The 24,062-nt window shown below is 39.9% G+C and overlaps 1 protein-coding gene across 3 annotated transcripts in view; it reads right to left on the reverse strand.

Annotated features, from left to right (window-relative positions):
* Positions 1–24,062, reverse strand: part of C1QTNF7 (C1q and TNF related 7) — a 63,373-nt gene that overhangs the window by 13,784 nt on the left and 25,527 nt on the right. The window contains exon 1 of one of the 3 annotated variants that reach the window (XM_031588400.2): positions 18,163–18,394. The exons of the other annotated variants lie outside the window; for them this stretch is intronic. The gene's annotated coding sequence lies outside the window, so the exon portion shown is untranslated. Of the gene's footprint in view, positions 1–18,162; positions 18,395–24,062 lie in introns of those variants that run through there. 3 annotated transcript variants of the gene reach the window in all.

Below are 24,062 nucleotides of genomic sequence, written 5' to 3' on the forward strand. Positions count from 1 at the left end.
AGATAAAGCAGCTCCAGCTACAGGAGGTTCTAAAGCTCACAGTCTTCCCTCATTCTTTTGATTTATTTTCACCACAGGCAAAAACTTGTAGACCTTTGACTCTTGTTTACAAATAGACAGTCTGGATAACATTAGCAAACATAAACAGGACTTTCCCTGCAAATCCTACCTCAAATACAGATTCCTAAGGACCATTTTTATCTCTACTATCTGTAACTAGTTAAAATTCCAATTGTTTTTCTTAAAAAGAATTTTAGTATTGGGTAGTAAGCATGAGGTGAAATGAAAGCAATTGAAATTCTGAGGTGTTTTTTTTATTAAAGGTTTAGAAAAAACCTGTTAGAGACCTTCAGCTTCCAAATGGTTCTGAAAAATGATGGTGCTCTCAGTTGTCAAAATGATTTTTTCTCATTTAATCTGTATGATACGCTTTCCTAACATTTATACATAAACTTCCTTGGTCTATCTTCAAATAATGTAGTAATGTAAATAAATGCCAGATCCTTCGTGGATAACTTAATTGAACTAGAATCAATCAATTTATTCTTATGCGGCCTAAGTTAGGCACTGGCAGCAGAAATGTGTGCACCAATTTAATATGTAACTATCTGTCTGCAGTTTGTTTCTGCCATTCCTTTGGGCTCTCTTTGTGGATCAGCCTCTCCTATGGGCTCTTTAGCCCATCTGACTGTGTATTAAAATGGACTTTGTGGTCCAGTAGTAGGGGAACACAAGAGTCAGCTGGGTAAGGGAGGGAAGCATTCCCACATGGTAAGTAACTGACCAGGGCATAATGCAGTATAAACCATTTCTACACTCAGTGAGTCCACTAAATCAGCTTTTCCAGCTATGACATGGATCTTCATGTTGCCCTGGTCAGATGGTCCGTCTGCTTGTAGCCACTGTACCCAGGAGACCTCAGTGGACAGCACCTTCTTAAATAACCTCATTGGGATTCACCAGAATTTTTAATCATAAGGATGCCATTCTGGAGTGGTTGATACATCTTTATTTCCTTCTGGCCACTTTGCAACATGGGCAGGTGATAAGAATTTTCATCCACTGTTGTTTGCTAGGTGAATGGGAGCCAAAGCACTAAGAGTATCCAGATGGGTGCTTGCATTGGTCTAATTAAATCAGTTTTGAAACATATCTTTAGGCTGTGGACAGATGTTCATTTTGTAGAGAGCCATCCCAGAAGAAGATTACAAGCCAAGCTGCTGGAGGTTATTACCCTCACAATTCTGCTGGCTGAGCCATACCAGACCCTCTTGAGCTTGAATAAGGTGCACACATGACATCACACTACTCAGGAGGTGACAGCTGGAGAGGCTACCAGCTCCCTGTGCACACTGGCCTCCTTAGCACAGCATCAGGCTTTTCGGACTCACCAGGGTCCATCTTCTGGCCTGTTTTAGACAAAATGGACCAGGTTGACCTAGGCAGCTGGAATGACAGATTTCGCATTTGCTTGGGTTTGTTGTGCCTGGGAAGGAGTGAGGGATGGGGGGAAATACTGAGGTGAGTTAGGCTTGGCCCAGCTGGGTCCAGAAGATAGGAGCAGAAACCTGTCCTGCTGCCAAAGCCACAAGGGACAGTCTGTTAGCCTTAGCTGGACCTGATCAAGGACATCCACTGAAAGAGCTACCCACAGCCTCTGCCCAATATGTTGAACTGCTTTAGGCTGCTCACATACCAAGGCCTTGGCACTGACTTGGGCTAGGGCTGCAGGGTGTAATGAAGGACTTTAAAGGCTGTCCAGTCCAAACAAGGAAGCTTTTCTTGGTTAGTTGTTATATCTTTACCAAATGTGTTAGTATGTGCACAAGGTATGACACAGCGTTGACCGAGTCTGGTGTGAAGCTGTCTTCAGTTGGCTGATCTTAGGAGACAGTAATGTACATTTTACGTAATAGTAATGTAAACTGTGGAAAATTAACATGCTCTTCACATCTTAAACTCTTTAGGATTAGGGATTATCATATCTATTATTTCAACAATTCTCAATTGAAATGTATCAGCTTAAAGATACTTTAACTGCCTTGCAAACACAGCTTTATGGCAATAGCATTTGGCTGCTGAGCTGATCTATCAGCTACTTCAACTTTATAGTTTCTTCCCATTGTTCAAAGAATGGGCTTATTATTAAAGAAGGCTCTCTTCTCTCTTCCCTCCCTGTGTTCTTCCAGAGGTGAATCCAAAAAGATGGATCCATTTCCTGAGGTCCTGCCATTCTGTTGCTTGTCCTCACAGGAAGGCCTCAGCCCTGAGGAGCTGTCAGTGCATGAGGACAGGGAGCAGAACTCATCACAGCCCTACCCAGCATTAAGGTATAGCAGCAGGAAGTCATTAATTCATTCTGCAGGAAAAAAATAAAATAAAATTCTGTGTCTGTTCATTTCTAATGACAGTAAGAAGGCAATGCAAGTCACTTTGGTTGTCTTCATTATCTAAGGAACCCACTCATTTCAACTGTCTCTGGAACACAAGTGATTAATCTTCTGTGTATAGAAGCTACCTTTATTTATTTGGTTGTTTTGTCAGTTTCCTTCTCCAAGCAGTGAAGAAAGTGTGTTCCTTATTCCATGGAAATATGGCATTTCTGTAAGTTGGGAATGCTCCTGAGAATATGCATGTACTTAAGCCTGCTTTCAGGTCACGTTTTACAGAAGCTTTCCAAAGTTTTAGCAGCCCAGCAGTCATGCAAGTGAAAGAGAAGGAACAGGAAAGGCAGAAGAAATGAAAACATAAATAGCTCAGAAGTCATCATCAGAGCAGAAGCTAAATTTGCAGTGGTGCCCCTCATGGGTCGCATGCTTGTTTTGAGCTTGGCATTTGATGGTCTCTGACCACCAGATGGCATAAAGAATGCAGCTGCCTGCATCGGCTTGTTGCTGAAACATCATGAAATGTCTGATTCACACTAGTTAAAGTGCATTGTTACATTGCTTTTTTTCAAAAGTATATTTTATTTTTTCTCTTAGATGTAAAAATATATTGGTAGGACTTATCCTCTTGAGGGGAAATCAACTTTACCAGCAAAATGCAGTTTCAAATAACAAGCATTGTTGAAGTAAGTGCCATTCCCAGGTGCAGGAAAACAGCAGAAGATGAGGGGGAAGGAGGTTTCTCTGCTAATTGGATTATAGGACAAAGCACTAAAGTAAATCATTAATTCTCATTTTGGTTCTGATGGTGATTCTCTTTGTAGCTTTAGGCAAATCACATAATCCACTTCATTCCTCTACTCCCATATGAAGGGCAATGATTTGCTCCCTTGCAGTGGTGCCAGAGGAGTTAACACTCATAAAGCACAAATGGAGAGAAGAAAAATACTAATGACTCCTGAAAGATATTTGCAGGGAAGGTTTGTCTCTCCTGCACGATCCAGCTGGTGCTGTGCCAATATGACAGCTATAGTAAGACTATGGAGAATGAATAAATTTAAGACATACAGAAAGAAATATTACTGAATGCTACTCAAAGGACAAAATACTACTGAAAGAACTGTTTTTTTGTTGTTGTGTTTTCCATGTAATTCATTATGGAAATTTCATGGCAAACAGAAACAGCCTGACTGCTGCTCTCCAAACCCCTTCAGAGTTAAAGATGAGTCTGGCTGGGGCTGGAACTGCCTTTGATTTACACCTGTGGTCCAGCTTCTCTCCTTCCAGTTGATCTGAAATCTCAAGTTGAAATCTGAAACTTTGGTTCAGTCTCTGCTTCAGTTGCTTATTCATAATTAAAACTACAAATTATCCAAAAGGCTTTGCAGCTTTTGTCAAAGGTAACATCTTTTGCATACCTCAGGATTAAGCCCGATGGTTTTGGACGATTTTACCTCTGAAATATTTAATCTGATTATAGCAGCTCCTGATATTGCCAGACCACAAACCAGGACATTTCTGAAGATAAATGAAAAGGGCAGGGAATCCACTGTAAATTACCAGTGACTCACAACAGCAGTTTGTGTGACTACTATGATCATGAGATGACGTATTTCTTTTTATTCTTTATTGTGTGTAGCAGATGTGAATATCCAAAGGAGAGCCAAAGGATTTAACAGGTGTATCTGGAACATCTCATCATTTAGAAAGAAAAGATTTGCAGGTTCATATAAGGACAATACTGAGGAAAGAAAATTTGGCATGACATCCCTGAGAAAACAATGCAGCTCCAATGAAAAATGCTATTCAAGCATGCTTTGTATGCTTATTTCACTGCCAATGAAAAGAGACTGACTGTACATCTTCCCATAATCACAGAGGGTATTTATGGCATAAATGTGATTTTTGGTTTATCTGAAACTGAGTTTTATAAGCTGTCCTTTAGCAAGCTGAGGAATCAGAATGTGAATGAAGGAGACTTGAAAACTGTCAGACCAAAACACACTCAGTAAAACAAATGATTAGTGATTGGCCTTGAGGAAAACAGAAGAAAAAAAATAACAAAAATAAGATACTGAAGTGCCATAACTACATGCCAAAATGATTTCCAACTACACAAGAACATCAGTTTTGTTCTTCCAATGATAAATTTAGCTTTTCTGCTTGTCCCCATTGCACATTTTAGTGATGATACTGGAGACTTTCTGATTTCCATGCAAGACTTTTAAAAGCAAATAATGTAATCTTGGCAGCCTGTGGGGAGAGCTAATGCAGTAGAGAGAAGGTGTGTGGAAATTAGATTATACAAAGGTTTAGTTCGAACTCGGCCCACGCCACTGTCACTGAAGCTGAAGCACGGCCAGATGACAGTCAGCAGCACACACCCTCAGAAGCATACAGAAGTCCTTCACATGGATGGGAAATGTAAGGAGGTATCTTAATGGCTTTTTTTCTTGTCCTGCAACAGCTATGGTACCCTAGGCCTCATAGGCTGCGTTGCATTACTCTATGCTGAAGGGTGGCCATATGGGGAAGGTTGTCTGCTATCGTGATGTGCCTGCTCTGCATGCACTGGAGGAGTGGGTCCAATGGTACACCCAAGTGACACAAGCCCTGTTTTGCTCATATGCTAGGACAGGCATGTCCAATTCACAAATTTTCAGAGTTGCTAACAGACATTCAACTCAAAAATCTGACCATATCTCTTTACTTTTATAAGCCCCATCTTAGCAGAGAAAAAACATTCCTTGCTTCACAATCATGCCTGATTCATGTCCTTGCTTTTTGGCAGTATGTACATTTATTATTATAATTATTATATAATAATTATATATATATTATAATTGTTATATTAATATAACAATTATTATAAAGGATGAAGCACAGGAAGAGCAAAATTTCATCAGCAGTTTCCGACACTGCTACAGTGGGAAAGATTAACATGGTGGAAGGGTGATACAGGAGTATAACAGCAAAGGGACTAGCATGGACAGAACAGTGATTCAAAGGAAAAGTGCCCCACCTCTGTAGATCTAGGCTCACAGAAAAAACTCCACAGGAGAGGGATCTCCAACCAGAGAACCTTCCCCAGTGCTAGTAAGCCCTTAAATGAGGTCTAAGAAAGGTGCAGCCAGGCTCCACCCCTTCTGGTCACACAGCTGAATTGCCTTCACCTCTGCTCCCAAGGCTGACCCAGTCCTTTCCCCAGGTGCTCAATCAGTGGTTCAGGCCATGACTCAACAGTTACCATACAAACACACACCTTGAGAACTCACTAAGAATTGCAGCCACTGCCATCAAACTATGCATTAGTTTCACAAAAACAGGGTCACATATTCTTTTACTTCTATGTTTCTGTTTCTCTCTTTCTTTGTTTTAATTAAAAATATTAAAAATTAAAATAAGCTTGGTTACTTATGTACATTAACTATATTATACGTTTTATGAGGGCTCTTCTGAAAGTAACACCTCTTATGTAACTACAGTAGCCTACAAAATCAGAAGTGAATGTCGGTGGTATGGCAATAGAGGTTGAATCTTCCTACCAATATTCCATTACATTTTGCTACCGTGCAACAGATGGCAGCAGAGGGACAGTCTGACAAAACAGCTCCTGACATGGAAGTGTGGATGAAAAGGTGTGCCACTGAATTCCTCCAAATGGAAAAAAATGCCAAAAAATTGCCCCTTGACACTGATTGACACTTGTGAACATGTATGGAGACCTAACAGTGGATGTGAGCACAGTGAGGTGGTGGTGGTGCATTTCAGCAGTGGTGACAGTGGGTCACCTCTGCTGGAACAGACTTTTACTAGCGTGGTGTGTAGGCTCTTATTTATTGCTGGTGAAAATGCATAGATAATGGTGGTGACTGTTAAAAAACAGTGTTTTGTAACTGAGAATTTGCTTTATCAAATAGTATTGTTGTGTTCTTTGTATCAACTGTAGTTCCATGGAAACATAGGAGGCATTACTTTCAGAGCAATGTTTGTGTATGCTGCCCAGGCAAACCAAAAGGTTGGACACCTATGTACTATGTGGATTCTGGGAGGGCTGGATAAGTCCCTTAGGTCTTCTGCAGGAAAATGGTGTGGGAGGAAGGGGCTGAGCATTGCACAGTCCCTCCAGCAGTGGGCTGTGAGCCAGGCCGATGTGGATGTACTGCCACTGAGTTATCCCCAGCAGTTAATATGCTGCTATGGAAAAATCTCTCTTAGATTCCAGTTTTGGATGTTAGCCTCATGGTCCTTTGGGAACCATGACATGTCCTGTCCTCATATCCAGTTCCTGCCAAATTCAGGAGTGAGTGCAGCATTCTCTTTCTCGCCAAAGACTGTGACAGGCAGAGTTACCTAATGGCAACCTGCAGAAAGTGTTTTGTGATCCTAAAATATAATTTTCGTAGATGAAATATAATAATATACAGAGCAATGATACTAACTTTAAGACTTTAGCATCATTTTGCTCCAAATTATTTGTCTTTTGATGCTATTTTTTTCTAGATACTGAAATCTTGATATGTCATTAATCCTCTAAATTGCTCAACATGAATTTCAAATTAAGACTGTAATAAAGCGATAGCAAATTAGAAAAGATTTTATTCCCCCCCAAATAATCAAGTGGAGATTGAAAGTTGGAGAATTAAATTGAAAGGAAGAAAAACACTATAAAGCAGTATAAGCATTTGACAAATATCTAACAGACTGAAGAGATTCCCTTATTGTTGCTACTCAGAGAATTTACTTATTTTTCCCATGTAGAACATGCACAATACCTTATTTAGTAATATTTCAATAAGCTTTCTTAGCATCTGTTGCTGAACATAATTTTTGCAATGTTCTGACAGCATACTAATGCTGCAAAGCTAACACATTAGCATGCCACTGAGATGAAACTAAATGGAGAAGGCTCACAAAATTTTCACTGCAAGGTGCAGGTCTTGTTACCTCCAAATCCAGAGAGGGCTTCTGCTCTCTTTTATTTTTTAACTTCTTTCTACTCCTGTGAAAGCATGGGCTTTTTTCCCCTCCTTCTTGTTTTTTGGGGTCAACACATTGTCAGTTGCAGGTATTCATTGTTCTGGTCCACAGCATGTGCTGCCACACATCAATATGCAGTGTAGTGATGTGAACGTGCACTGTGATTTTATGCCATCTGTAAGCAGCAAAGCTACTTGGATCAGGCATACAGTGTTTTTGGAAACATCTTTAGTGGCACAAGTAGAATTGGAGAGAGCTAATAATAGACCTAGACCACTTTTCAGTTTGAGTTTGCTACAAAAGCTGTTATGCAATTGATCTTTAAGTAAAACTATTTTCATTAACAGTTGTTAAATATCACCCTGAAAGGTATTAGCAAGGTCAATGTGGAGATCAAGTGATTATTACAAACATTTCTTATGCTACAATTTTGTGGATATCTTTTTCACAAAGAGAGAAAATAATTTTTTCAGTCATGATATAACTATTGCATATTATGGATTCCTTATGAAAAATTTCCAAATACAGAAGTCCATTCTGGAGCTAAATAGACAAGACAAGGAAAATCTAAGGTGACAACACAACACTATGATAAATAAAATGAGAAATGCAAAATACTTCATCAAGTTGACTAATGGCTTTGCAATTGCTTTTCATTTCTGTGACCAAGGTGCTTAGACAATATGGTGACAATAACATAGAATCACAGAATATAGAATTGCTCAGATTAAAGATCATCAAGTCCAATTGCAACCTCACCATACTACGCTAACTAAGACCAAAAGAAGGAGAATGGAAGTCATGAAGGAAGAAAATGCATTTTTATATAATCTTCAGGTTTTCACATGTTGTGTGTTTTGCCCATGTCCACTGGGATGCAAAGTAAAATCAGTGGGCTAAATTATGTTCTTACTGGCACTTGTGTTAAGTCTAGAGTAAGCCATCTGAACTACATAGTTGTTTCCAGTTTTCCAATGAGTAACCAAACAGAAATTGATCCAATGTTCCTAGCCTCTCTCTTCCACTCTCTTGCATAGAAACTACCCACAAATAAATCAATGAGAATATTCCATAATGTGTGCTCTCCACTTGTCAGCAGTATGAAATACAACATTTTTTCCATGTGCCTTCTTGGTAGACCATCTCTCAGTATTAGAATATAGGAATTGCTAAGTAACTAGCAGTAACTTGCAGTGTAGGAGACTGCAAGTATCTTGTAGGAAGCAGTGAAGGAGAGCAGAGAGGAGCCAGGAAGAACAGAAAAAAAAGCAGAGAGTAAGGAAAAACATTTTGGCAGTCTGATGATAGTCAGCTGGAAAATGAGGAGGGTAATTGGGAAAGATGTTAAATGAGCTGGTTTTGAGATGGAAATCTGAACTGGGCCATCTAATTGCACATGCTCCCAACATCAACTAGGGCAGAAGTTTCTCCCCAGTCCTGATTTCCTTCACCAGCATTGCCAATCTGGGCTGAAGCTCTGTGAGGCAGAGGAGGGTTGAGCAGTAAGCAGGTGCCTTCCCTACTGCTGTTGCTGTGTGGCCAGCTCAAACTGCAATCACAGATGCTGTCTCAAAGTCTTCCAAGTGGAACTCTGACTGGAGGTCTGTAAGCCCTGGGAATTGCAGTAAACAAAGTTTTCATGCCAGAAGCTAGAACTATTATTATTGTTGTTCAAAAACATGAAGTCCAAGTCCTATCCTGGCCAGTGCAGGAAAAGAAAAAAAAAACGCAGAGCTGCTGTCTATCTGGGAAAAGCTGTTATCCAACTCACACCTTGCTGCACGTTAGTCTGACACTGTCTATAGTGAGCTGCCTGAGAATGGTTAAGCTATCCTATCCAAACAATTAAACACTCATGGGTTTGATGCACTATGCTGTTCTTTCATTTATTTCTCAGAAAATAGCATTGTATGACTGTCTTACCACTGCCTACCATGTAAGTGAACACTGGGAAGAACATGGTGAGTACTGCACAGGGGACTGAAAGCCTTTTCTCCTCAGTATTGAAAAAGAGATTCTACAGCACTGGCCATAGACTAATCAGTCCACTGGAAATAGCATGACCAAGTGACTTGCAGGGAGACACAGACCTTTGTAATGCCCTTGCTGCAGGCCTGCTTCACCTTCGGCAGCAGTCCAAAGCAAAGGCTGTCTCAGAGCCCAGACCTGGTAGAAAGGCTTTGCATTCCTAAATGATTGAATCAAAAGACAGAGCATAAACCCCCATAGGCTACACGCCTTGCAAGAGGTTTATTTTTACTGTGTGAATTCAAGTGCTGGAATGTCTTGTCCTGATTCCAAAAGGGTTAACACTTTCATGCCTTAGAGCCTGGCTGGGAGGGACACCCAGCACCATGGGCACAGGCTGCTCTCCTCATTTTTCTACTACCTCAATGACCAAAACAGCCATGCTCTCACTTTCTCAGTTCACCACTGCATTTTGGTCACAACAACCCCAGGCAACCCTACAGGCTTGGGGAGGAGTGGCTGGAAAGCTGCCTGATGGAAAGGGACCTTGGTGTACTGATGGACAGTTGGCTGAATGAGAGTCAGCAGCGTGCCCAGGTGGCCAAGAAAGCCAATGGCATCCTGGCTTGTATCAGGAATGGTGTGGTGAGCAGGACTAGGGAAGTCATCCTGCTCCTGTACTCGGCACTGGTGAGGCCTCACCTCGAGTACTATGTTCAGTTTTGGGCACCTCAGTACAGAAATTGAGGTGCTGGCGCAGGTCCAAAGAAGGGCAACAAGGCTTGTGAGGGGCTTGGAGAATGTGCCCTACGAGGAGAGACTGAAGGATCTGGGGCTGTTCAGTCTGGGGAAAAGGAGGCTGAGGGGAGACCTTATTGTTTATTGAGGGGAAGATCTGTCACTACTTGTTCCAGGAGACATTTGGAAGCAACGTATAAAGGAAGATGTTCTGCCATTTCATAAGTGAAAATTCTGTTCCCTTCTCTTCCAGTTGGTGAAGGGCAGCCACATTGGTAGAGGTCTGAGATCCATCATACAGAGACCCACTGCCACCGAGCTCAGGGCAACAGCTGAGCTTCCTGGCCTTTTGCTGATGAGCCTATGCGAGCCAACAAGGCAGTTTCTTCTTCCTAACCTTGGCAAATCAACACTCTTGTAGCCACAATTTTATTTTCACCTTTTTTACCTGATGAAGTATTGGGATATTAATGAGATAGAGATACCTTATTAAAGCTTTCAAAAGATGATAGGATAGACCCTATTTTGTTTCATCCTGTGCTTTCTTATGTGTCTTTCTGGTGGAAAAACTACAGGGGCTACAACTGGAAAACTCCTTAAGTGATATGAATTTTCCAAGTCTTCTGTGACATCATTTAGTTTGCTTTCAGTTTTCTCCAATCAACATTACTTTGGAAAATGAACAGATTAAGACAGTCTCAGTGCCATATAACTTCCACACTGTGTTTCCATCTTGTATGGAGTTTTCTTCTCTAAAGTGTTCCTTTTTAAAATCATTTTTGCATCTCCATCCTAAACAGGAACTTTGAACAAAAGGCAGAAGAGAAAAAGTATCTCAGAATGCTGGTATAGTAATCGAGGTACAGACGGAAATAACTTGTGTAGGGGCATGGAGGAGCTTTCCAGCAGATGACAGACTTGAACTCAGGTACTCACTCTGCAGCTTTACCATTAAGGATTTATTTTGTCCAAAGAAGCAATAAAGCACTACAACTGAACTCATCACCAAAACAGATGACTTCCAAAAGGAAAAAGAAAGCATCTTCTTCAACCAGTCATTACCCATGCACTCTGTTTCCTGTTCATACGTTAGTGAGAATTAACATTTTTGCAGTTCTAATGAGAGCCCATTACTTCATGGCATAACCCCACCACAGCCACAACCACTGATACCAAGTGCAGAAAATTTATTCTTTAGATTTATCCTATGTTTATTAACAGTTCAGCTCAGAAAAAGAGTCAGTGACAAAAACCATCTGGAATAAACATAATGGAAAACAAACAATGTAATATATTCTGTTGCTCCAGCCTAATTACACTGTTTGGTGCAAATACTATCAATCCAAGTGACAATTTACAACCCAAACTCTTATTAAAGGGAAAAATGAACTGTTCCGGGAAGCACAAATCAAAGTAACTAATCAACACAGATGACACATTCAGGGGATTTAAGAGCCAAGGTACGGTAGTGTTTTATTCCTCCTTGTTTTCAATTTGGGAGACCTGCTGTGATGTTGCAGTACATTATGCGTTATGTCTACTTATGCAACACTGGAGACAAGCATGTTTGTGGCTGTTGTCTTATTTTTCAATGGCTACAGCTTTTGACTTGTAGGTTTAAATATTTTTCTTGTCCTATCACGTAAACTAGGAGCAAAGTACACTGTCCCATTTCTCCAGTTCCCTTTCAAATAATCTTTTGTCCTTTTGGATATAATAAGAAGAATTTAAGAAAAACAATTAGAAAAGGTTGGAATTAGCTAAAAGTGATACCAGTTTGATCTGAAACAATTTCTTATTGAGCAAACTGGTCCAGAAGAGAAAAATGAGAAAGATCTCTCCCTCCCATGCAAGCATGTGAACGACACATGGCTGCTGTCCATGATCTGTTTCAGCTTGGAAACTGGAATCATTCAATGCATCTGGTGTCCCCAGGGAAGCCAGAGAAAACACTGGCAGCAGCGAAGAGTTGATGGTAGAAGCCATCTGAAGCAGAAATTGGACAACCAGTCCATCTACATTAGAGCGTGAACTTCAAGAGTTGCTTTAGGCACTTGCAAAAAGCTGAGTCCTCAAGGAGATAAAATGATACAAAACTACAATCTGTAGCACACTGTCAGTTTAGACAAAAAACACCCATAATTTGGAAAATACCACCCGTTGGTCTGAACTAACAGGGAAAAAGACACTCAATACCTCATTATAACAAGGGTCAACTACTGAGGGAGCCGAAGACATTAAAAAACTCCATAAGTTGCCGTAAGGAGGGAGGGCACCAGTCACCACCACCTTACATTCAGAAGTGCCTCTCCAGATCTTCACATTCCTTTCCCATCCACAAAATAAAATGGAGAGAGGGTTCTTTCACACTTTTCAAATGGCCGTTTAGCTCAAAGACTTTCTATTGGGATTTTCTCAAAAATAGCATTCATCTCATGAAAAAACATTGCATATTTCCCCTTCAGTAGATTTTTTTCTGGGACTGGACCTGCTTTCTATTTCAGGGTCTGGTAGTGTTGAACATAGGCTTATTTCTCAACCAGAAGTCTGATAGCAATCAAGCTTTTGTCCTATGTCATATAAATGGAAAACATTTGAAACTCCATTTCTCCACTTGCTGTTTTCAGAAAGAAGCGTGACATCTTTTTCTCCTTAAAGAGTTGACATCATGGATGTGGCCATAATGAGATGCTTCTTCATTTAAGAGGCAAGGTGCAACATTTGATAAATACTCTCCTGAGAGTTTTGAAATTCCAGTGATTCATAAAAGCCACAAATTTTATTGCCAGCTAACCATGGATGCATCTCTCCAGAGCCTTACCACATCATCTGTATTAGCATGCAAATCAAGATGACATAGCTGTTGGCTAATTTCTAGTGTGATATTCATGGCACAGAAGCACTATTGGGATGGTCTTTGGCAATGCCTTCATCCAAGCATCTCTGCATGCAATCAGGCTCTTCAACCAGGAAGATCAACATGAAGAGGACTCTATTTCTCACATGCCGAGTCTGCTTTTTCTTAAAAAATAGTATATTTAAATCATCGATCAATCCCATAGGTATTATCTTCATTTATATTTCCTTCCTTAGCCTTAACTACTTTGCTTCAAGAAGAAACCTCCAAAAGCTTCATTTTTTTTTTTTTTTAATTCCTCCTTTGCCTACAAGAATTTCAATGATGTTCAAAAGCATACATAAATAGAAGAAGAACTGATCCCCACTTGCAGACTACAGAAATTCAGGAGTATGCTGTCAATAGTCATAATGATAAAATACCTTGGTTTTCTATGGATTTTTACCCTCTTTACAACCTTTTGTGCTCACTTTAACTGGGAAACCTGAACAGTTTCCTTCCTGAACAAAGAATGGCCACAGATACAGAGCACTGTCTTGAAGCCGCCCTGTTATGGCCAACACAACGTGTTCACATAATGTCTAAATATTTAGTCTTCTAACTGGGAATAGTTCTGCCCTTTTGGAATGCTCAGAAACTCATGCTGTGGCTCTCTTGAATCTTGAAGATTTTATGTCATCTTCCAGGATTCTCTGTTCTGGATTTTTTTTTCCTCTGAGGAGAAAGATTCAGAGGACTTGCTAATGTCACTCTACAGATAGGTGGGAGGTTGTTCATGCACTGAAGTGCTGGCAGTGCTCTTGGTGCTGTAACAACACGATGCTGGTTCCCCATGGCCAAAAAGAATCCAAGGCAGTCCCTGCACTGTCACCTTTTCCTAGATGTTCTACCAATAGCTTTCTGTGCTGTCCAGGATCTGAAGTACTGACAGCTGCCTGAGTCAGTCTGGGGTGAGCACCCATTTTTTCCCCTCTCAGTTTTATTACAGACCCAGGAGAGTCAAGTTAGCTGAGACTATAAGCTATCTCAGTGAGCTATTTATCCATAGCCCATCAAGGCAGAATGAGCATGCTAGAGAATCAGCTGATAAGCCAAAAGAGAGAAGTTCAGAGAAATAATCATTTTAATTACCACATAGTCTGCTTCACCACTACTTTAGAAAAAACTGGAGGCAAATGCTACATGAAAGTAATCATAGATTTTAGAAAACATACTAAAAGCCACAGAGGAAATGTTAAAAATACAACGGAAATAATTTTCTCTGGAACATTAGAACAGGCAGTTTCCCCTCCATATCTATATTTACGGTATTAAGCTTGTCAGTTACTTGACTGAACTCCAGAAATAGGCCATCACTCAAAGATAGATTATGTTAGCTATTAGCTCTATTGATAAGCTAGAGATGATTGTACTTATTCCAGCAGGCTGATTTCCCTAAGAGCAGAAAGGGCATATGCCCTTTGCAATCCTCTGTTTCTACAGCTTGCTTAGAGCAGCTTCCAGGCTTCTCTTCTGGCTGCAAACTTTAGTACCCCAACTGCCAAGAGCTTCCTGCAGAACTAGAGTAGTGGTGATTGTCTGGGTTCTCCATACTAGGCAGCTCTGAATTCTTTGCTCCTTCTGATCTTTTGTTGTCTTGTTCAGCATTTAAGGTTGGGAGCTTTCTGGCTGTCTTGGAGGGTTTGTTTCTGTTTCTAATCCACCAGAAAGACTATAGGCACACAGCAGCATGGCAAAGATTGAAAGCTGTTTCCATTCCCTCTTTACAAAGGATCTATTATTTATGGGTGATGATGGATGGACACAGATTTCCATAATTCAGGAAAACTACATTCGGTTTTTCACATCTTCGCAGACTAAGTATTATCTCAGTTCAACTGCCATTAAGCCTTGCCTCAGTCCTCAGGTATGTAAGCCCCAAAGGTGCCATTCAGAGAAATACACATGTGCTGAGGTGCTGTACCATACCATAGTAGGGCTCCACAGAGAGAGAGAAAAATACAAGATGCATCAAAATGCAATATCTTCATATCATTTATTTAGGAGAAACCTATCTCTGAGTTACATTGCTGTCACATAGAGTCCTGCAGGCCATTCTATGATTCTATGATGATTTGCAATTTTAAAAATCAAATTAGAGTTGTCAAAAACAAAGACAGTACATCAATCGTAAGTTTTCACAACTTATTCTCATTTATATGTAGATTTTTAAACTTGCTATCATTACATAACAGCTATCAAGATTATGAAACAGAACCCTTCATTGCTTCTTTTTTTTTTTTTTTTTTTTAACCCTACAGTACTGGACATTGAAGAGATCTTAAGGTATTGCTGTCTTTGGTGAAGCTATTGGTTCTGTTAGTTCATTGTCATCTTGGTAATGACCAGTCCCTTAGTAAAAGGCATCTGGTTGAGGCAGCCACCAGGAAGTGCACAACTAATATGACAGTAATTAAAGTACCTACATAGCTACTGAGCAACAGATTACAAGGGTCAGCAATAATGATGTTAATCACATGTGGGCTTTCTTTGCTTATAACTGTGGTTAGCTGCTCACATCCAGGCTGCAGATAGTTTGGAGCACCAGCTATCCATGGAAATGGCATCCTCATCAGATTCTTCCTCCATCCCTAATCTTAATATCTTAGAACAAACAAAGGTCGATCTGATGTGTCAAAGGAGAAAAAATGCATTCTGGGGCAGCCTGCCACAAGGGGTTACTACATGCTGGAGTAGCTAGAAAGAAGGTTCCCAGAGAGACAACAAAAAAGGAAAGGCACAGCATACCTGCATCAACATGGAACCCTTTAATACCCTTCCACCACCACAAGCCTTTCAACAGCCTTGTTCTTTCTCAAAGGTGGAAGTAAAAATTCCTAAGCTTGGTTGAAATGAGTTGTTTCTCTTCTTTCAGGTCATGCTGGAGCCTTGAGTAAGCACTGACTACATGCAATAACATCTCGTGTCATTATGATTAAAGCCTCTGATAATCTGTGCAATAACCCGTTCGTAAGATCAACTAATTCAAGTTTAAACAGTGTTCTCACATGTCAAAAGCTGTCTGAAGAAGTTTCTTTGAAAAACAAACTCTTAAAGTCTGAAAGTCAGATGGAGACAGAAAGAAGAACTATATTTCTTTAGAGCTGCAAATGAATACCCAGTAGCAAAACATTGGGATGAAATCTGTTTATCTGACTTCTTTTTCTTGAAAGAAAGTTAGAGTTGCATTCTTATTTAAGATTAATTCTTTCCATTTGCATTACTAGATTTATTCGTGGTCTAAGATTTTATTTTCTTAGATTCCTTGCACATAAAATTTCATACCTCTTAAAAAAAATGAAATTTTAGTGTAAGAAAGATAAAAGATTTCTTCTCAGTTATAGGTGCTATGTTATTTCCTTGGGGAAATTTCACAAGAGGAAGATTTCAGCCTGCTCATAATATGCATTAGAGTGAGAATGCAATTCACGACCTGGGTAGCTCCTCCAGCCCTTTTTGTTGCTTGCTTGCTTTGACCAAGCCCACATCAGACTTGTGCCTTGAAACACAAGGAGAACGATAGGGTGAAAGTATCCCACAACAAAAAATCCTGAAAGATGTGGTTTATTGCTTTGCAAGCTAGGAAGTGACATAAGTATCCAGACATGGATACTTCTCATTTAATGCACCAGTTCTGCATAGTAAGATTGAGTACATTCCTCCCCATAAAATATACACAACAACGTATTTAAAGATGTTCACATTGAAAGCCATAACCATCTGCTTATCGCAGACATCTGTTGCTTCAAAGCAGAGAACTGTATGAAAGGCTCAGAAAGTTTTAGAGCTAAAGATGCATTTGCCAAGAGACTAATGGAACACACAAATACATATAAATTCCAAAAATATAACAAACTGCTATTTTCTCCAAAAGTTGAGTTGCAAAGAAAATAAAAGAGCTGCCTCTGCTCCCAATTAGCTTTCTGTCACTTTCCAAACACTCCTGAAAAGCAACATCTTCCTCCATCAGCAGAAGAGGCATCTGGCTGTCACACTCTCTCTTGTTCTCCAAATAACTCCTACCAACATACCTTCCAAACATGATGATTTTCACCCAAATGTAATCGGTCTACTGGTGACCCAATCTCACCCAAGGAGATAACATCTCTGTTTCTCTAGGAACAGCACACCACACTGCAGTAGGTCTATTAATTGCCTCACTATCTTGGCATCCAGGTATAAAAAATATGCCTATTTTTAAAAAGGAAAAAGTTGATATTGCCCTGCGGATTTGTGTGCAGAGTTTGCACCTTTCAAAAATGTGGGTTTGGAGGGCAGCTAGAAGCTCTGAGCACAAGTTAACTGGGAAAGAACCTGGATTACCTGCAGTTGGAACCGTTAAATTTCTTACTCTGTCCAGGTGCAGCTAATCAAGCTTTCCTGGCACAACAGCCACCCTTCTTTAACTTACCAGGCTACCTGCAGTTGGGCAGCTATTGGGACAGGGAAAATCCCACCAGCTACAAGAGAACTTTGGGATTTCATTACCTGTTGCTACTAGTGCAATGTGTACATGAAATGAATAGAGAACAAGGAAATACTTTGTGATCTTAAATCATGTTGTGATGATCAGAGAAAGTTGATCCATCCCCTGCAACAAATCCCAAATAACTACATAGGAAGTGACTAATTTAAGTATCAGCAAGACAAATTTTTATAAAGCAACTGAAATATTTATTGCGTCACATAATCTGTGACCCCTTAAACTTCTGTAGAAAGGGTATAAACTCCCACAAGGTGACAAGTTCAACTTTGGGGCTGCACAACAATTTCGGGTTCACTGACTGCTCTATAAACAATCCCGCTGCTCTGTGTTTTCCTTTGCACAGACTTTGTATTTCACTGCCAGCTTCCCATTGTTCTTGAAATAACAGTGTCTAGAACTATAAGAAATCAGACTGTTCTCCACATTGATCATAAATGGAGAGCTGTGGTTGCCAGTGATCATAAAAGCAATTAGAGTCTGCCTGAGCCACATACAGATCTGCTCCTCACACTGCTCAGAGCAAAACATGTCTAGAAAGGTAAGTTGTTTATTGTGCCTCCACACATGCATTATTCAAGAGAACACAGCAAGATAAAACAACACTACCAGTATTAGGACACTCATCACAAGTTTAGATTATTGAAGAGTTTTTATGAGACAAGAGACTGTATGAAGTTTGCTCCAGCAAAGCAGAGCCCTTTACTTACATGACTTGCAAGAACTTCCAGCTGCCGCAGTCTCTGAATTACAGTGATGCAGATATTGTGCTTCGCAGAAAGTCCCCTGGCTTTGGCACTGGAGACCACACTGGTACTTCTTATTGATAGATAATCTCCTGATTTTTCCTTTGAAAATACTCTCTGATAGTTTTCTTTATCAGTGCTGCACACTGAGAGTGGACTGCAAAGCAGAAAGTCTCTCTGTTGTTACTAAGGAAAGAGTTCCCTCTCAGCTGAATCCAAAAAAAAAAAAAAAAAGGAGCCCTTGACCTCAACAACTCGAATAAATCTACTCTATCTGTTGGCTTTTTTCTGAATGCATACTTGAGCAGTAACATAAGAGTGAACGATCTGAGTGCAGAAACTGTGGCATGTCATGTTATATATTGGTAGGGTGTGTGAACAACGCTTCTAACAAAGGCACAGCAAAATGAAAACACAATTCATGTTTCCAGTGTTTATTTTGTTCACATATTTTAAGAATAAAACAAAGATGACAGGCTTTTCTATTGCATTTTGCAACTCCCGAGTGGCAGAGCTTTCAGTTCTGTCCCCTCTACTTAGGTTCATTACATTCCAAATTAGGTTACTGCTGACTTTCTATTTCAAATGTCAGTTTTCTGAGAATCTCTGTATCTCAGCCAGAAAATGTAACCCAAAATAAAACTGAGCATTTATGACATCATAAATGCACTGAATTACTGGCAAGCAAAATGAAGAGGTTTTTTTTTCCAGACTTTTTTTTTTTCATCCTTTGAAATATTTGTTTACTTCATTTTTTTCCCCCTCACTTTCCTTTGGTCTGCTTAAAATTATTGAACATTCTGTAGAATGAATACTTGGACAAATACGAGAAGTTAATGATGTAGCTTAAAACAGGCAGATGAAAAGTTTCAGCATTGAAGCAGTTCCCTGCTCCACTGTAAAATTATATTTGCAAAAATAAAAGCATTATTTTAGAAGTAGTCATTCAAATCCCAGACAATGAGAACAGAGGTGCTGTGGAGAGGATGAAAAAAAATAGTATTTTAGGCAGAATAAAAGGAATAGCAAAAAGATAAGAAAGGAATAAAACCTCCGTCCTCATTTGTATTCAGTTGCAAATGAGTGAAAAAAGGAAACAGTGTGAAATCAAACCTTAAGATACTGTAAATGCAAAATTCCTGGCTTCATAAAATATAAGGATTTTTAAAAAAAAGCCCTCAAAAGTTTTAATTAGGATTCCTAGCTTAAGAAAAGTATCTTTAATGAAAAATTGCCAAATGATCTTTGGTCCATTGTGTTATTCCTTTTGCGTGCCAATGTACTTGAATGATCTCCTGCACATTTACCATTTGTTTTTTCAAGTTCATTTTTTTTTTGAACCTCAGACTTCAGTTCAACTTTATTGTTTTGTTTTGTTTTTCTTTTTTTCAGGATTACAGTGTCACTGAAACATGTGGACAACTTCAAAGTTGTTTATTGATAAATAAACAGTCACTCCCAGCTGTAGCTGACTAGTAGCACTGATATACTGTGTTGACCAAAGGGAACCTCACTCACTTTCAGTTTAGTTTCCATTTATATCCGCTTCCTTTGTCAAATGCCGAAACTCTAAGTCTACAGTAAACTCATTTTAATTCTTTTCAACAGCTCTTACTGTTTTCCCTTCATTCTCTCCACTTGTGCTTTCAGAATACGAATTACCATCAGAGAATATATGCATATCTCATGACATGGTGTGCTACCAGGAACATGCAGCATCTGGGTTGGAGCTCACACAGACTTCACTGATTTCACTGTCACATGTGTTAACCCACGTCTCTACAGGCTTCTGATTGACAAGCTATTGTAAATCGTTATTGCAGACCCCTCCCCACTAGCTTGTCAGCAAATAAGCATTTTCTCCCTTTTCTCACAGGACAGCTTTTCTATTTTTAGAAAAAAGCTGAGATTTTTTTTTTCTTTTACCTTGCTTGATGATACAGAGGTCTTGTGACCTGGTTTGTAGGGACAATACTTGGCAGGACTATTCACACACACCCAGGTTGCAGAAGGCATGAATGGAGCACTGGGATCTCATCCATCTTGCTGACCATAATCACAAGAGGCTAAACTCCAAAACTTGCTTGTGATCTATTATCTGGTTCTTTGTGATGCCTTTGAGGCAAACAGAATATACACCTAACTTTTGAGAACCAAATCTTGTGTTCAGAATGATATTTTCAGTATATACACCACTAGTTTGAGTGTAAGATAATTATTTCCAGATATGGTTCTGCTTCTGACCCTAGGATTTGGCATTACTCAAAGGATGTGTCAAGCCAAGGGGCACTGCACTTGCAGCACCACATGTATGGGCTGTGGCATTGCACCTCAGTCTGTTTCAGCCCTAACACAGCCTAAGCTGTGTGAATGTCAGGGCATCATGATTTACTGTGGCTGCTTGTAATCATATCTCACAAAAGGAAACAGCAGTGGCCTTTGCACGCTGTTCCCTCACTGAAAATATTCTTGACTTTACTGCATATTGTATATATATTCACAGACATGGATTTATATAGGAGTTAAGATAACAGTTCACAAACTAAGGGTCACAGCTATAATTGCAGTTGTCATGTGAAATATGAAAGTGGAAGCTTGGCCAGGACCCCAGAAGCTGTAATGCATACAGAAGTGTCTGAGACTTGCCAGGTGAAGCCTGTACCATGATCTACCACCAGCTTAAAATCTTTCTTTTTCTTCTTTTTTTTTTTTCTTTCTTACAATAAGTGTTAAGACATATATAAATTAAAGACTTATGTTTCTCATTCATTTTTTGAACACTCTTTAGAAGACAGAGTGGGTTGTGCCACCTGCAGGCTGAGAGCACTGCTCTGCTTTCCTGTGAAGAAAGACCAAGAGAGCTGGGGCTGTCCAACCTGGTGAAGATGAGGCTCAGTGGGCATCTCATTGATGTATAGAAATACCTGAAGGGAGGATGCAAAGAAGATGAAGCAAGCTCCAGGAGAAGATGCAGTGGGCACAAACTGGAACACAGGAGGTTCCTTCTGAACAACAAAAATGGACTTCTATGCTGTGCTAGTGATGGAGCACTGGCGCAGGTTGCCCAGAGACACTGAGGAGTCTCCTCCTTGGGGATGTTCAGAAGCCATCTGGATCTGGCACTGCATGGCCCTGCTTGAGCTAGGAGGGAATGGACCAGATGACCTCCAGAGATCCCTTCCAACTTCAACTATTCTGTGATTATTTCCAGTGTCACATCGATTGTTTTTAAGAAGTCCACATTTGGCTACATAGTGAGAGATACAACATCTATAGTCAATAGGAACCTCTAGGCTCAATTTCAGTATTGCCTGTAAAAGCTGGGCTAGAAGGGCTGAAACATCGAATCTGTGGCCATGTCAGATAACATGGCAGGTAAACATGAACTAGAGAGCTTTTTCCCAGTGCAGTATATTTTCAGTATGTTAGGTGGTTCATCTGGAGAAGTACTATGTCATTGATTCAGAGTTGCATTGGCTCCTTGGAGGTACATTCCTACCTAAGAGCATTTACACAGTTTCTAGTATCAGACTGGGGCCAAACATATTTTTAGTGAAGACACAGAGCTACACTGAATGAGTTCAGTGTGTTCATGATGTAGCTGATCTGTGACAGAGGCAGGCTTTTTCAAGTGTGCCATGATCACTACTCTTGAGATCAACGATTCAATGATTATTATTATTCAGAGGCATTTTGCACACCTTATCCCAGGTAATTGCAAACTCTTGGTTATTGCAGTATCTGATTGTTTGATTATACTTATCCATCATGGAAGCAGAAAAAAAAAAAAAAAAAGAGAGAAAAAAAGTATCTGATTTTACAAATATGGATCTAGGGCACAAGGATGACCTTATTTGCCACACATCACAGACTGTGCAAGGAAAGAAACTGAGTATTCATCTCTAAGACATCCAACAGCTTTCTACCTGCTGGACACTCCTCTCTTAAATTTAGAGGCTAGAGGAAGGCTGTAAGCCAGCCTGTTATTAAAGGAGCATTTTCTGAGGCAAGGGTCAAAGTAAGATAGCACTGGTAAGATGCTAGCTATGTAATGGATTCCAGGGCTGGAGCTGAAAGGGGGAAAATTAAAAAGTGCTAATGCTGCTGCTGTACATGTGGTACGCAGCTGTACTACACATCATCAGATGAGTGGTTTTCCTTAACACACAGCACGTCTGACAATCTGGAACGGAATCCAAACAAGTAAAACCTGGTGTTGAAAACCAGGAAAGGTCCTCACAATCTCCACTGCTGTCAGTGAGAATTCATACTATAATGATCAAAAACTATATGAAGGTGAATACTGCTGTAACTTGTTTAAATTGCAGGCCTGGAAAAACATACTTAAGACATCTGGGATCAATTTCTATTTTGAAATTCTGTTCATACATAAGGAGGGCTTGTAACAAACTGAAAGACAATACAGTCTTGAAATATGAATGCAGAATGAAAGCATTTAAATAATTGCTTTATATGCATGGCACTCTCACTTCAATCTCACATCTCGCTTTTGGCGAATAGGACTATTTGTGCATGGTTTCCTCTAATATATTACATGTAACTAGGCAACAGTGTCTGTTGTATCTGGAGAAAAATGAAATATAGTGTGGGTCACTGATCTATGCTAGACTTTTTCTGCTTCCTGGAGCTATCCAGGTAAGGTTCTTTGCAACCCATATGTGGATCCTCCATACTATCAATCCCCAGTCTTCAAACTTGTGCTACCTGCTCAGACTTGCCTGCTCAGACTTGCCAAGCCATCAAAGTCAGGACTGTAGCTATATCTCAATTAAGGTGAGATGCTAATGCTACTCACGTGGTCTCAGCTAGTATCTGAACTAATGATTAACAGTCAAGAACTCAAGAGTTGCAAATTCCTCTTGAGGCTTTAAATTACGTATTCAAAAAAAAAAAAAAAAAAAAAAAAAAGAATTCTGGCATTTCTTTTTTAAACCCATAGTATACTCTATCTAGTCCATGCAACTTCTCAGTCTTGAAATCTGAATGGACAGATCTTGAGCTGGCATAAATTGATACAGCTGTATGGACTGCAAAGGCTGCATAATTAATTCACACCAGCTGAAGTACTGGCTCAAAAATGTGCAGAAGCATACATATATATATACATATATCTATTTATAAATACATCAAAGTTCATCTTTAGGGTTTTTATCAGACCTCACAGGGGCTGAACATTTGTTTTTGAATGCTTCATTGAGTATATAATTTAAGAATGTAAACACATACCATTCAAATGCATCAGAAGCACATCTCAATCATACACAAATGTTCTGAATCTGCCTGTCAGGAACTGTGCAATCCTCCATTCAAAGGTCAAAGGATTCTGCAATAAACTGCTCTGCCTTTTAGAGGTATGGATGAAGACTGTAGATGCTTAGAAGCAAGAACAGTCTCATTCTTTTATTGTGAGGCTTATCTTCACCTGAAAGCAAAACTCATTTTAAGGTACTGCTACTTCATCAGAGACCAAGTGGTTAGGAGCATCAAGGAAACACTGCTCACCACAGTGGACATTGCTGAGAAAAGTTCTGGTCATTGCAGCATCGCTCCACAGCCTTAGTACTGTTCCATTGTAAGGTGGCAACTCAGAAGGCCTCCTCTATCCTTGGCTGCATCTAAAGAGGGGTAGCCACGAGGGTAAGGGAGCTATTGGACTGGGTCCAGAGAAAGCCATGAAAATGGTCAGAGGGCTGAAACACCTCAGCTATGAAGAAAGGCTGAAGGAGCTAAACTTGTTCAGTCTGGAGAAGTGAAGGCTCCTAGGATTGCAGCCTTCCAGTTCTTAAAGAGAACTTACAGATGGGGGGAGAATGACTTTTTACATGGTCTGACTATGACAGCAC

This window comes from Phasianus colchicus, chromosome 4 (genome assembly GCF_987193195.1).
Source record: "Phasianus colchicus chromosome 4, bPhaCol1.hap1.1, whole genome shotgun sequence".
NCBI classification, from domain to species: Eukaryota; Metazoa; Chordata; class Aves; order Galliformes; family Phasianidae; genus Phasianus; species Phasianus colchicus.